Source organism: Oncorhynchus nerka, linkage group LG27 (genome assembly GCF_034236695.1).
Source record: "Oncorhynchus nerka isolate Pitt River linkage group LG27, Oner_Uvic_2.0, whole genome shotgun sequence".
In the NCBI taxonomy this organism is placed as follows: Eukaryota; Metazoa; Chordata; class Actinopteri; order Salmoniformes; family Salmonidae; genus Oncorhynchus; species Oncorhynchus nerka.
Window position 1 is genome coordinate 4,912,848 of NC_088422.1, and position 12,193 is coordinate 4,925,040.

Here is a 12,193-nt window from a genome sequence, read left to right on the forward strand (position 1 = left end):
GAGAGGGAAACTGGGGTCATCACTATCCTCCAGGAGAGAGAGGGAAACTGGGGTCATCACTATCCTCCAGGAGAGATAGGGAAACTGGGGTCATCACTATCCTCCAGGAGAGAGAGGGAAACTGGGATCATCACTATCCTCCAGGAGAGAGAGGGAAACTGGGGTCATCACTATCCTCCAGGAGAGAGAGGGAAACTGGGGTCATCACTATCCTCCAGGAGAGATAGGGAAACTGGAGTCATCACTATCCTCCTCCAGGAGAGAGAGGGAAACTGGGGTCATCACTATCCTCCAGGAGAGAGAGGGAAACTGGGGTCATCACTATCCTCCAGGAGAGAGAGGGATACTGGGGTCATCACTATCCTCCAGGAGAGAGAGGGAAACTGGGGTCATCACTATCTTCCAGGAGAGAGAAGGAAACTGGGGTCATCACTATCCTCCAGGAGAGAGAGAGGGAAACTGGGGTCATCACTATCCTCCAGGAGAGAGAGGGAAACTGGGGTCATCACTATCCTCCAGGAGAGAGAGGGAAACTGGGGTCATCACTATCCTCCAGGAGAGAGAGGGAAACTGGGGTCATCACTATCCTCCAGGAGAGAGAGGGAAACTGGGGTAATCACTATCCTCCAGGAGAGAGAACGAAACTGGGGTCATCACTATCCTCCAGGAGAGAGAGGGAATCTGGGGTCATCACTATCCTCCAGGAGAGAGAGGGAAACTGGGGTCATCACTATCCTCCAGGAGAGAGAGGGAAACTGGGGTCATCACTATCCTACAGGAGAGAGAGGGAACCTGGGGTCATTACTATCCTCCAGGAGAGAGAGGGAAACTGTGGTCATCACTATCCTCCAGGAGAGAGAGGGAAACTGGGGTCATCACTATCCTCCAGGAGAGAGAGGGAAACTGGGGTCATCACTATCCTCCACCAGGAGAGAGAGGGAAACTGGGGTCATCACTATCCTCCAGGAGAGAGAGGGAAACTGGGGTCATCACTATCCTCCTCCAGGAGAGAGAGGGAAACTGGGGTCATCACTATCCTCCTCCAGGAGAGAGAGGGAAACTGGGGTCATCACTATCCTCCAGGAGAGAGAGGGAAACTGGGGTCATCACTATCCTCCAGGAGAGAGAGAGGGAAACTAGGGTCATCACTATCCTCCAGGAGAGAGAGGGAAACTGGGGTCATCACTATCCTCCAGGAGAGAGAACGAAACTGGGGTCATCACTATCCTCCAGGAGAGAGAGGGAAACTGGGTTCATCACTATCCTCCAGGAGAGAGAGGGAACCTGGGGTCATCACTATCCTCCTCCAGGAGAGAGAGGGAAACTGGGGTCATCACTATCCTCCAGGAGAGAGAGGGAAACTGGGGTCATCACTGTCCTCCACCAGGAGAGAGAGGGAAACTGGGGTCATCACTATCCTCCAGGAGAGAGAGGGAAACTGGGGTCATCACTATCCTCCTCCAGGAGAGAGAGGGAAACTGGGGTCATCACTATCCTCTTCCAGGAGAGAGAGGGAAACTGGGGTCATCACTATACTCCAGAAGAGAGAAGGAAACTGGATTCATCATTATCCTCCAGGAGAGAGAGGGAAACTGGGGTCATCACTATCCTCCAGGAGAGAGAGCGAAACTGGGGTCATCACTATCCTCCAGGAGAGAGAGAGGGAACCTGGGGTCATCACTATCCTCCAGGAGAGAGAGGGAAACTGGGGTCATCACTATCCTCCTCCAGGAGAGAGAGGGAAACTGGGGTCATCACTATCCTCCAGGAGAGAGAGGGAAACTGGGGTCATCACTATCCTCCAGGAGAGAGAGAGGGAAACTGGGGTCATCACTATCCTCCAGGAGAGAGAGGGAAACTGGGGTCATCACTATCCTCCAGGAGAGAGGGAAACTGGGGTCATCACTATCCTCCAGGAGAGAGAGGGAAACTGGGGTCATCACTATCCTCCAGGAGAGAGAGGGAAACTGGGGTAATCACTATCCTCCAGGAGAGAGAACGAAACTGGGGTCATCACTATCCTCCAGGAGAGAGAGGGAATCTGGGGTCATCACTATCCTCCAGGAGAGAGAGGGAAACTGGGGTCATCACTATCCTCCAGGAGAGAGAGGGAAACTGGGGTCATCACTATCCTACAGGAGAGAGAGGGAACCTGGGGTCATCACTATCCTCCAGGAGATAGAGGGAAACTGTGGTCATCACTATCCTCCAGGAGAGAGAGGGAAACTGGGGTCATCACTATCCTCCAGGAGAGAGAGGGAAACTGGGGTCATCACTATCCTCCACCAGGAGAGAGAGGGAAACTGGGGTCATCACTATCCTCCAGGAGAGAGAGGGAAACTGGGGTCATCACTATCCTCCTCCAGGAGAGAGAGGGAAACTGGGGTCATCACTATCCTCCTCCAGGAGAGAGAGGGAAACTGGGGTCATCACTATCCTCCAGGAGAGAGAGGGAAACTGGGGTCATCACTATCCTCCAGGAGAGAGAGAGGGAAACTAGGGTCATCACTATCCTCCAGGAGAGAGAGGGAAACTGGGGTCATCACTATCCTCCAGGAGAGAGAACGAAACTGGGGTCATCACTATCCTCCTCCAGGAGAGAGAGGGAAACTGGGGTCATCACTATCCTCCAGGAGAGAGAGGGAATCTGGGGTCATCACTATCCTCCAGGAGAGAGAGGGAAACTGGGGTCATCACTATCCTCCAGGAGAGAGAGGGAAACTGGGGTCATCACTATCCTACAGTAGAGAGAGGGAACCTGGGGTCATCACTATCCTCCAGGAGAGAGAGGGAAACTGTGGTCATCACTATCCTCCAGGAGAGAGAGGGAAACTGGGGTCATCACTATCCTCCAGGAGAGAGGGGGAAACTGGGGTCATCACTATTCTCCTCCAGGAGAGAGAGGGAAACTGGGGTCATCACTATCCTCCAGGAGAGAGAGGGAAACTGGGGTCATCACTATCCTCCAGGAGAGAGAGGGAAACTGGGGTCATCACTATCCTCCAGAAGAGAGAGGGAAACTGGGGTCATCACTATCCTCCTCCAGGAGAGAGAGGGAAACTGGGGTCATCACTATCCTCCAGGAGAGAGAGGGAAACTGGGGTCATCACTATCCTCCAGGAGAGAGAGGGAAACTGGGGTCATCACTATCCTCCTCCAGGAGAGAGAGGGAAACTGGGGTCATCACTATCCTCCTCCAGGAGAGAGAGGGAAACTGGGGTCATCACTATCCTCCAGGAGAGAGAGGGAAACTGGGGTCATCACTATCCTCCTCCAGGAGAGAGAGGGAAACTGGGGTCATCACTATCCTCCTCCAGGAGAGAGAGGGAAACTGGGGTCATCACTATCCTCCAGGAGAGAGAGGGAAACTGGGGTCATCACTATCCTCCAGGAGAGAGAGAGGGAAACTGGGGTCATCACTATCCTCCAGGAGAGAGAGGGAAACTGGGGTCATCACTATCCTCCAGGAGAGAGAGGGAAACTGGGGTCATCACTATCCTCCAGGAGAGAGAACGAAACTGGGGTCATCACTATCCTCCTCCAGGAGAGAGAGTGAAACTGGGGTCATCACTATCCTCCAGGAGAGAGAGGGAATCTGGGGTCATCACTATCCTCCAGGAGAGAGTGGGAAACTGGGGTCATCACTATCCTCCAGGAGAGAGAGGGAAACTGGGGTCATCACTATCCTACAGGAGAGAGAGGGAACCTGGGGTCATCACTATCCTCCAGGAGAGAGAGGGAAACTGTGGTCATCACTATCCTCCAGGAGAGAGAGGGAAACTGGGGTCATCACTATCCTCCAGGAGAGAGAGGGAAACTGGGGTCATCACTATCCTCCAGGAGAGAGAGGGAAACTGGGGTCATCACTATCCTCCACCAGGAGAGAGAGGGAAACTGGGGTCATCACTATCCTCCAGGAGAGAGAGGGAAACTGGGGTCATCACTATCCTCTTCCAGGAGAGAGAGGGAAACTGGGGTCATCACTATACTCCAGAAGAGAGAAGGAAACTGGATTCATCAATATCCTCCAGGAGAGAGAGGGAAACTGGGGTCATCACTATCCTTCAGGAGAGAGAGCGAAACTGGGGTCATCACTATCCTCCAGGAGAGAGAGCGAAACTGGGGTCATCACTATCCTCCAGGAGAGAGAGCAAAACTGGGGTCATCACTATCCTCCAGGAGAGAGAGCGAAACTGGGGTCATCACTATCCTCCAGGAGAGAGAGAGGGAACCTGGGGTCATCACTATCCTCCAGGAGAGAGAGGGAAACTGTGGTCATCACTATCCTCCAGGAGAGAGAGAGGGAACCTGGGGTCATCACTATCCTCCAGGAGAGAGAGGGAAACTGGGGTCATCACTATCCTCCAGGAGAGAGAGGGAAACTGGGGTCATCACTATCCTCCAGGAGAGAGAGGGAAACTGGGGTCATCACTATCCTCCAGGAGAGAGAGAGGGAAACTGGGGTCATCACTATCCTCCAAGAGAGAGAGGGAAACTGGGGTCATCACTATCCGCCAGGAGAGAGAGGGAAACTGGGGTCATCACTATCCTCCAGGAGAGAGAGGGAAACTGGGGTCATCACTGTCCTCCAGGAGAGAGAGGGAAACTGGGGTCATCACTATCCTCCAGGAGAGAGAGGGAAACTGGGGTCATCACTATCCTCCAGGAGAGAGAGGGAAACTGGGGTCATCACTATCCTCCAGGAGAGAGAGGGAAACTGGGGTCATCACTATCCTCCAGAAGAGAGAGGGAAACTGGATTCATCATTATCCTCCAGGAGAGAGAGGGAAACTGGGGTCATCACCATCCTCCAGGAGAGAGAGGGAACCTGGGGTCATTACTATCCTCCAGGAGAGAGAGGGAAACTGGGGTCATCACTATCCTCCAGGAGAGAGAAGGAAACTGGGGTCATCACTATCCTCCTCCAGGAGAGAGAGGGAAACTGGGGTCATCACTAACCTCCAATGGGAGAGAGAGGTAAACCGGGGCACTAGCATCACTATCCTCCAGGAGAGAGAGGGAAACTGGGTATATCGCTATCCTCCAGGAGGGAGAGGGAAACTGGGGTCATCACTATCCTCCAGTGTACCTGGTTCTTTGATGTCTAATGTTAGCCTTATATGACCTGCAGCAATGTAGTATGGTTTCCCCTATAAAGATATAATATCAAACTCTTCTATTTAATTGAGTAATTTACCCTATAGATGTACCCTATGAATTCTCGATATATTACAACGCCATAGAATTGTCCAAAAATACCTTTTAAACAATTACAGATTTTCAACCGACTGATCAGAGTGAGTTTACCTCAGCTGACCTTTATGAAACAACCAGACGTTCAATGCTGAGGAACCACTACTACTACTACTACTACTACTACTACTACTACTACTATTACTACTACTACTACCCACTACTACTACTACCCACTACTACCCACTACTACTACTACTACTACTACTGCTGCTGCTACTACTACTACTACTACTACTACTACTATTACTACTACTACTACCCACTACTACTACTACTACTACTACCCACTACTACTACTACTACTACTACTACTACTACTACTACTACTACTACTACTACTACTACTACTATTACTACTACTACTACCCACTACTACTACTACTACCCACTACTACTACTACTACTACTACCACTACTACTACTACTACTACTACTATTACTACTACTACTACTACTACTATTACTACTACTACTACTACTACTATTACTACTACTACTACCCACTACTACTACTACTACTACTACCCACTACTACTACTACTACTACTGCTACTACTACTACTACTACTACTACTACTACCAATGTGACACTGCTGTCTGCTCCATCCCTTTCAACAGCGTCAGAGCACACCTCTCATTCCTGACTGTATAGTGCCATCTACAGGACCCGTGGCCCAGAGAGGAGAGCCATGTTGATCTACAGGACCCGTGGCCCAGAGAGGAGAGCCATGTTGATCTACAGGACCCGTGGCCCAGAGAGGAGAGCCATGTTGATCTACAGGACCCGTGGCCCAGAGAGGAGAGCCATGTTGATCTACAGGACCCGTGGCCCAGAGAGGAGAGCCATGTTGATCTACAGGACCCGTGGCCCAGAGAGGAGAGCCATGTTCATCTACAGGACCCGTGGCCCAGAGAGGAGAGCCATGTTGATCTACAGGACCCGTGGCCCAGAGAGGAGAGCCATGTTGATCTACAGGACCCGTGGCCCAGAGAGGAGAGCCATGTTGATCTACAGGACCCGTGGCCCAGAGAGGAGAGCCATGTTGATCTACAGGACCCGTGGCCCAGAGAGGAGAGCCATGTTGATCTACAGGACCCGTGGCCCAGAGAGGAGAGCCATGTTGATCTACAGGACCCGTGGCCCAGAGAGGAGAGCCATGTTGATCTACAGGACCCGTGGCCCAGAGAGGAGAGCCATGTTCATGTCTTTATAGCAACGGTAAGTGGCAGTATATACTTTCTCCAGGTGATCTCATTGCTCAAGTGTGTGTGTGTGTGTGTGTGTGTGTGTGTGTGTGTGTGTGTGTGTGTGTGTGTGTGTGTGTGTGTGTGTGTGTGTGTGTGCGCGTGCGTGTGAGAGTGCGTGCGTGCGTGTGTGTGTGTGTGTGTGTACTGCACGTGTAATGAAGAACTGTTCCTGGTAATTGGATCCTGAGCTAAGGAGGGTGTTTGAGTGACAAATAACCCTATATTAAACATAAACATCCCCTCATGTCCTCTCCTCCTTCCCTCCTCTCCTCCTTCCCTTCCTCTCCCTATTCTTGGAAACGCAACCCTAGTCAACACAGTGACTAGTCAACACAGTGACCAGGGTCTTGTTTCAATGATGGATGCTTTTGGCACAGAGGAACGTCCCTAAACGTCAATGCTTTATCCACTTAAATAAAATACTAAATATTAGCTTGCAAGATGGAGAGCATTTCGTAAGGGGCTAGTTTGCATCAACTACCTTAACTAAAACCACAGCAAAGGTTTTGCCTGCAAAATCTTGGGTTTTGCCTGTTCTGAATCACGACCATCTGACATGTCTGCCTCGGGGTTTGATGGGAGAAACCCAAGACATGTACATGTCTGCCTCGGGGTTTGATGGGAGAAACCCAAGACATGTAAATGTCTGCCTCGGGGTTTGATGGGAGAAACCCAAGACATGTACATGTCTGCCTCGGGGTTTGATGGGAGAAACCCAAGACATGTACATGTCTGCCTCGGGGTTTGATGGGAGAAACCCAAGACATGTACATGTCTGCCTCGGGGTTTGATGGGAGAAACCCAAGACATGTACATGTCTGCCTCGGGGTTTGATGGGAGAAACCCAAGACATGTACATGTCTGCCTCGGGGTTTGATGGGAGAAACCCAAGACATGTACATGTCTGCCTCGGGGTTTGATGGGAGAAACCCAAGACATGTAAATGTCTGCCTCGGGGTTTGATGGGAGAAACCCAAGACATGTACATGTCTGCCTCGGGGTTTGATGGGAGAAACCCAAGATTGTTTTTCTTCCCTTAACGATGTAGGCAGTGACTAAGTTCCTCTAGGTTCAGATATCCCAAAAGACACCATTGTTAATGTTTTTACAGTTATTTAACTAGGAAAGTCAGTTACTGACCCTGTTATACTGAGCTCTACTACTGACCCTGTTATACTGAACTATACTACTGACCCTGTTATACTGAACTATACTACTGACCCTGTTATACTGAACTATACTACTGACCCTGTTATACTGAACTATACTACTGACCCTGTTATACTGAACTATACTACCGACCCTGTTATACTGAACTATACTACTACTGACCCTGTTATACTGAGCTCTGCTACTGACCCTGTTATACTGAACTATACTGCTACTGACCCTGTTATACTGAACTATACTACTGACCCTGTTATACTGAACTATACTGCTACTGACCCTGTTATACTGAACTATACTACTGACCCTGTTATACTGAACTATACTACTGACCCTGTTATACTGAACTATACTACTACTGACCCTGTTATACTGAGCTCTGCTACTGACCCTGTTATACTGAACTATACTACTGACCCTGTTATACTGAGCTCTACTACTGACCCTGTTATACTGAACTATACTGCTACTGACCCTGTTATACTGAGCTCTGCTACTGACCCTGTTATACTGAACTATACTACTGACCCTGTTATACTGAGCTCTGCTACTGACTCTGTTATACTGAACTATACTACTGACCCTGTTATACTGAGCTCTGCTACTGACCCTGTTATACTGAACTATACTACTGACCCTGTTATACTGAACTATACTGCTACTGACCCTGTTATACTGAGCTCTGCTACTGACCCTGTTATACTGAGCTATACTACTGACCCTGTTATACTGAACTATACTGCTACTGGCCCTATTATACTGAACTATACTGCTACTGACCCTGTTATACTGAACTATACTACTGACCCTGTTATACTGAACTATACTACTGACCCTGTTATACTGAACTATACTGCTACTGACCCTGTTATACTGAGCTCTGCTACTGACCCTGTTATACTGAACTATACTACTGACCCTGTTATACTGAACTATACTACTGACCCTGTTATACTGACCTCTGCTACTGACCCTGTTATACTGAGCTCTGCTACTGACCCTGTTATACTGAACTATACTACTGACCCTGTTATACTGAGCTCTGCTACTGACCCTGTTATACTGAACTATACTACTGACCCTGTTATACTGAGCACTACTACTGACCCTGTTATACTGAACTATACTACTGACCCTGTTATACTGAGCTCTGCTACTGACCCTGTTATACTGAACTATACTACTGACCCTGTTATACTGAGCTCTGCTACTGACCCTGTTATACTGAGCTCTGCTACAGACCCTGTTATACTGAACTATACTACTACTGACCCTGTTATTCTGAACTATACTACTACTGACCCTGTTATACTGAACTATACTACTACTGACCCTGTTATTCTGAACTATACTACTACTGACCCTGTTATTCTGAACTATACTACTACTGACCCTGTTATACTGAACTATACTGCTACTGACCCTGTTATACTGAGCTCTGCTACTGACCCTGTTATACTGAGCTCTGCTACTGACCCTGTTATACTGAACTATACTACTGACCCTGTTATACTGAACTATACTACTACTGACCCTGTTATACTGAGCTCTGCTACTGACCCTGTTATACTGAACTATACTACTGACCCTGTTATACTGAACTATACTACTGACCCTGTTATACTGAGCTCTGCTACTGACCCTGTTATACTGAACTATACTACTGACCCTGTTATACTGAACTATACTACTACTGACCCTGTTATACTGAGCACTACTACTGACCCTGTTATACTGAACTATACTACTGACCCTGTTATACTGAGCTCTGCTACTGACCCTGTTATACTGAACTATACTACTGACCCTGTTATACTGAGCTCTGCTACTGACCCTGTTATACTGAGCTCTGCTACAGACCCTGTTATACTGAACTATACTACTACTGACCCTGTTATTCTGAACTATACTACTACTGACCCTGTTATACTGAACTATACTACTACTGACCCTGTTATTCTGAACTATACTACTACTGACCCTGTTATTCTGAACTATACTACTACTGACCCTGTTATACTGAACTATACTGCTACTGACCCTGTTATACTGAGCTCTGCTACTGACCCTGTTATACTGAGCTCTGCTACTGACCCTGTTATACTGAACTATACTACTGACCCTGTTATACTGAGCTATACTACTGACCCTGTTATACTGAACTATACTACTGACCCTGTTATACTGAACTATACTACTGACCCTGTTATACTGAACTATACTACTGACCCTGTTATACTGAGCTCTGCTACTGACCCTGTTATACTGAACTATACTACTGACCCTGTTATACTGAACTATACTACTGACCCTGTTATACTGAACAATACTGCTACTGACCCTGTTATACTGAACAATAATGCTACTGACACTGTTATACTGAACTATACTACTGACCCTGTTATACTGAACTATACTACTGACCCTGTTATACTGAGCTCTGCTACTGACCCTGTTATACTGAACTATACTACTGACCCTGTTATACTGAACTATACTACTGACCCTGTTATACTGAGCTCTGCTACTGACCCTGTTATACTGAACTATACTACTACTGACCCTGTTATACTGAACTATACTACTACTGACCCTGTTATACTGAACTATACTGCTACAGACCCTGTTATACTGAACTATACTACTACTGACCCTGTTATTCTGAACTATACTACTACTGACCCTGTTATACTGAACTATACTACTACTGACCCTGTTATTCTGAACTATACTACTACTGACCCTGTTATTCTGAACTATACTACTACTGACCCTGTTATACTGAACTATACTGCTACTGACCCTGTTATACTGAGCTCTGCTACTGACCCTGTTATACTGAGCTCTGCTACTGACCCTGTTATACTGAACTATACTACTGACCCTGTTATACTGAGCTATACTACTGACCCTGTTATACTGAACTATACTACTGACCCTGTTATACTGAACTATACTACTGACCCTGTTATACTGAACTATACTACTGACCCTGTTAAACTGAGCTCTGCTACTGACCCTGTTATACTGAACTATACTACTGACCCTGTTATACTGAACTATACTACTGACCCTGTTATACTGAACAATACTGCTACTGACCCTGTTATACTGAACAATAATGCTACTGACACTGTTATACTGAACTATACTACTGACCCTGTTATACTGAACTATACTACTGACCCTGTTATACTGAGCTCTGCTACTGACCCTGTTATACTGAACTATACTACTGACCCTGTTATACTGAACTATACTACTGACCCTGTTATACTGAGCTCTGCTACTGACCCTGTTATACTGAACTATACTACTACTGACCCTGTTATACTGAACTATACTACTACTGACCCTGTTATACTGAACTATACTGCTACTGACCCTGTTATACTGAACTATACTACTACTGACCCTGTTATACTGAGCTCTGCTACTGACCCTGTTATACTGAACTATACTACTACTGACCCTGTTATACTGAACTATACTACTGACCCTGTTATACTGAACTATACTACTACTGACCCTGTTATACTGAACTATACTGCTACTGACCCTGTTATACTGAGCTCTGCTACTGACCCTGTTATACTGAACTATACTACTACTGACCCTGTTATACTGAGCTATACTACTGACCCTGTTATACTGAGCTCTGCTACTGACCCTGTTATACTGAACTATACTACTACTGACCCTGTTATACTGAACTATACTACTACTGACCCTGTTATACTGAACTATACTGCTACTGACCCTGTTATACTGAACTATACTACTACTGACCCTTTTATACTGAGCTATACTACTGGCCATGTTATACTGAACAATACTGCTACTGACCCTGTTATACTGAACAATAATGCTACTGACACTGTTATACTGAACTATACTACTGACCCTGTTATACTGAACTATACTACTGACCCTGTTATACTGAGCTCTGCTACTGACCCTGTTATACTGAACTATACTGCTACTGACCCTGTTATACTGAGCTATACTACTGGCCCTGTTATACTGAACTATACTACTACTGACCCTGTTATACTGAGCTCTGCTTCTGACCCTGTTATACTGAGCTCTGCTACTGACCATGTTATACTGAACTATACTACTGACCCTGTTATACTGAGCTATACTACTGACCCTGTTATACTGAACTATACTACTGACCCTGTTAAACTGAACTATACTACTGACCCTGTTATACTGAACTATACTACTGGCCCTGTTATACTGAGCTCTGCTACTGACCCTGTTATACTGAACTATACTACTGACCCTGTTATACTGAGCTCTGCTACTGACCCTGTTATACTGAGCTCTGCTACTGACCCTGTTATACTGAACTATACTACTGACCATGTTATACTGAACTATACTACTGACCCTGTTATACTGAACAATACTGCTACTGACCCTGTTATACTGAACAATAATGCTACTGACACTGTTATACTGAACTATACTACTGACCCTGTTATACTGAACTATACTACTGACCCTGTTATACTGA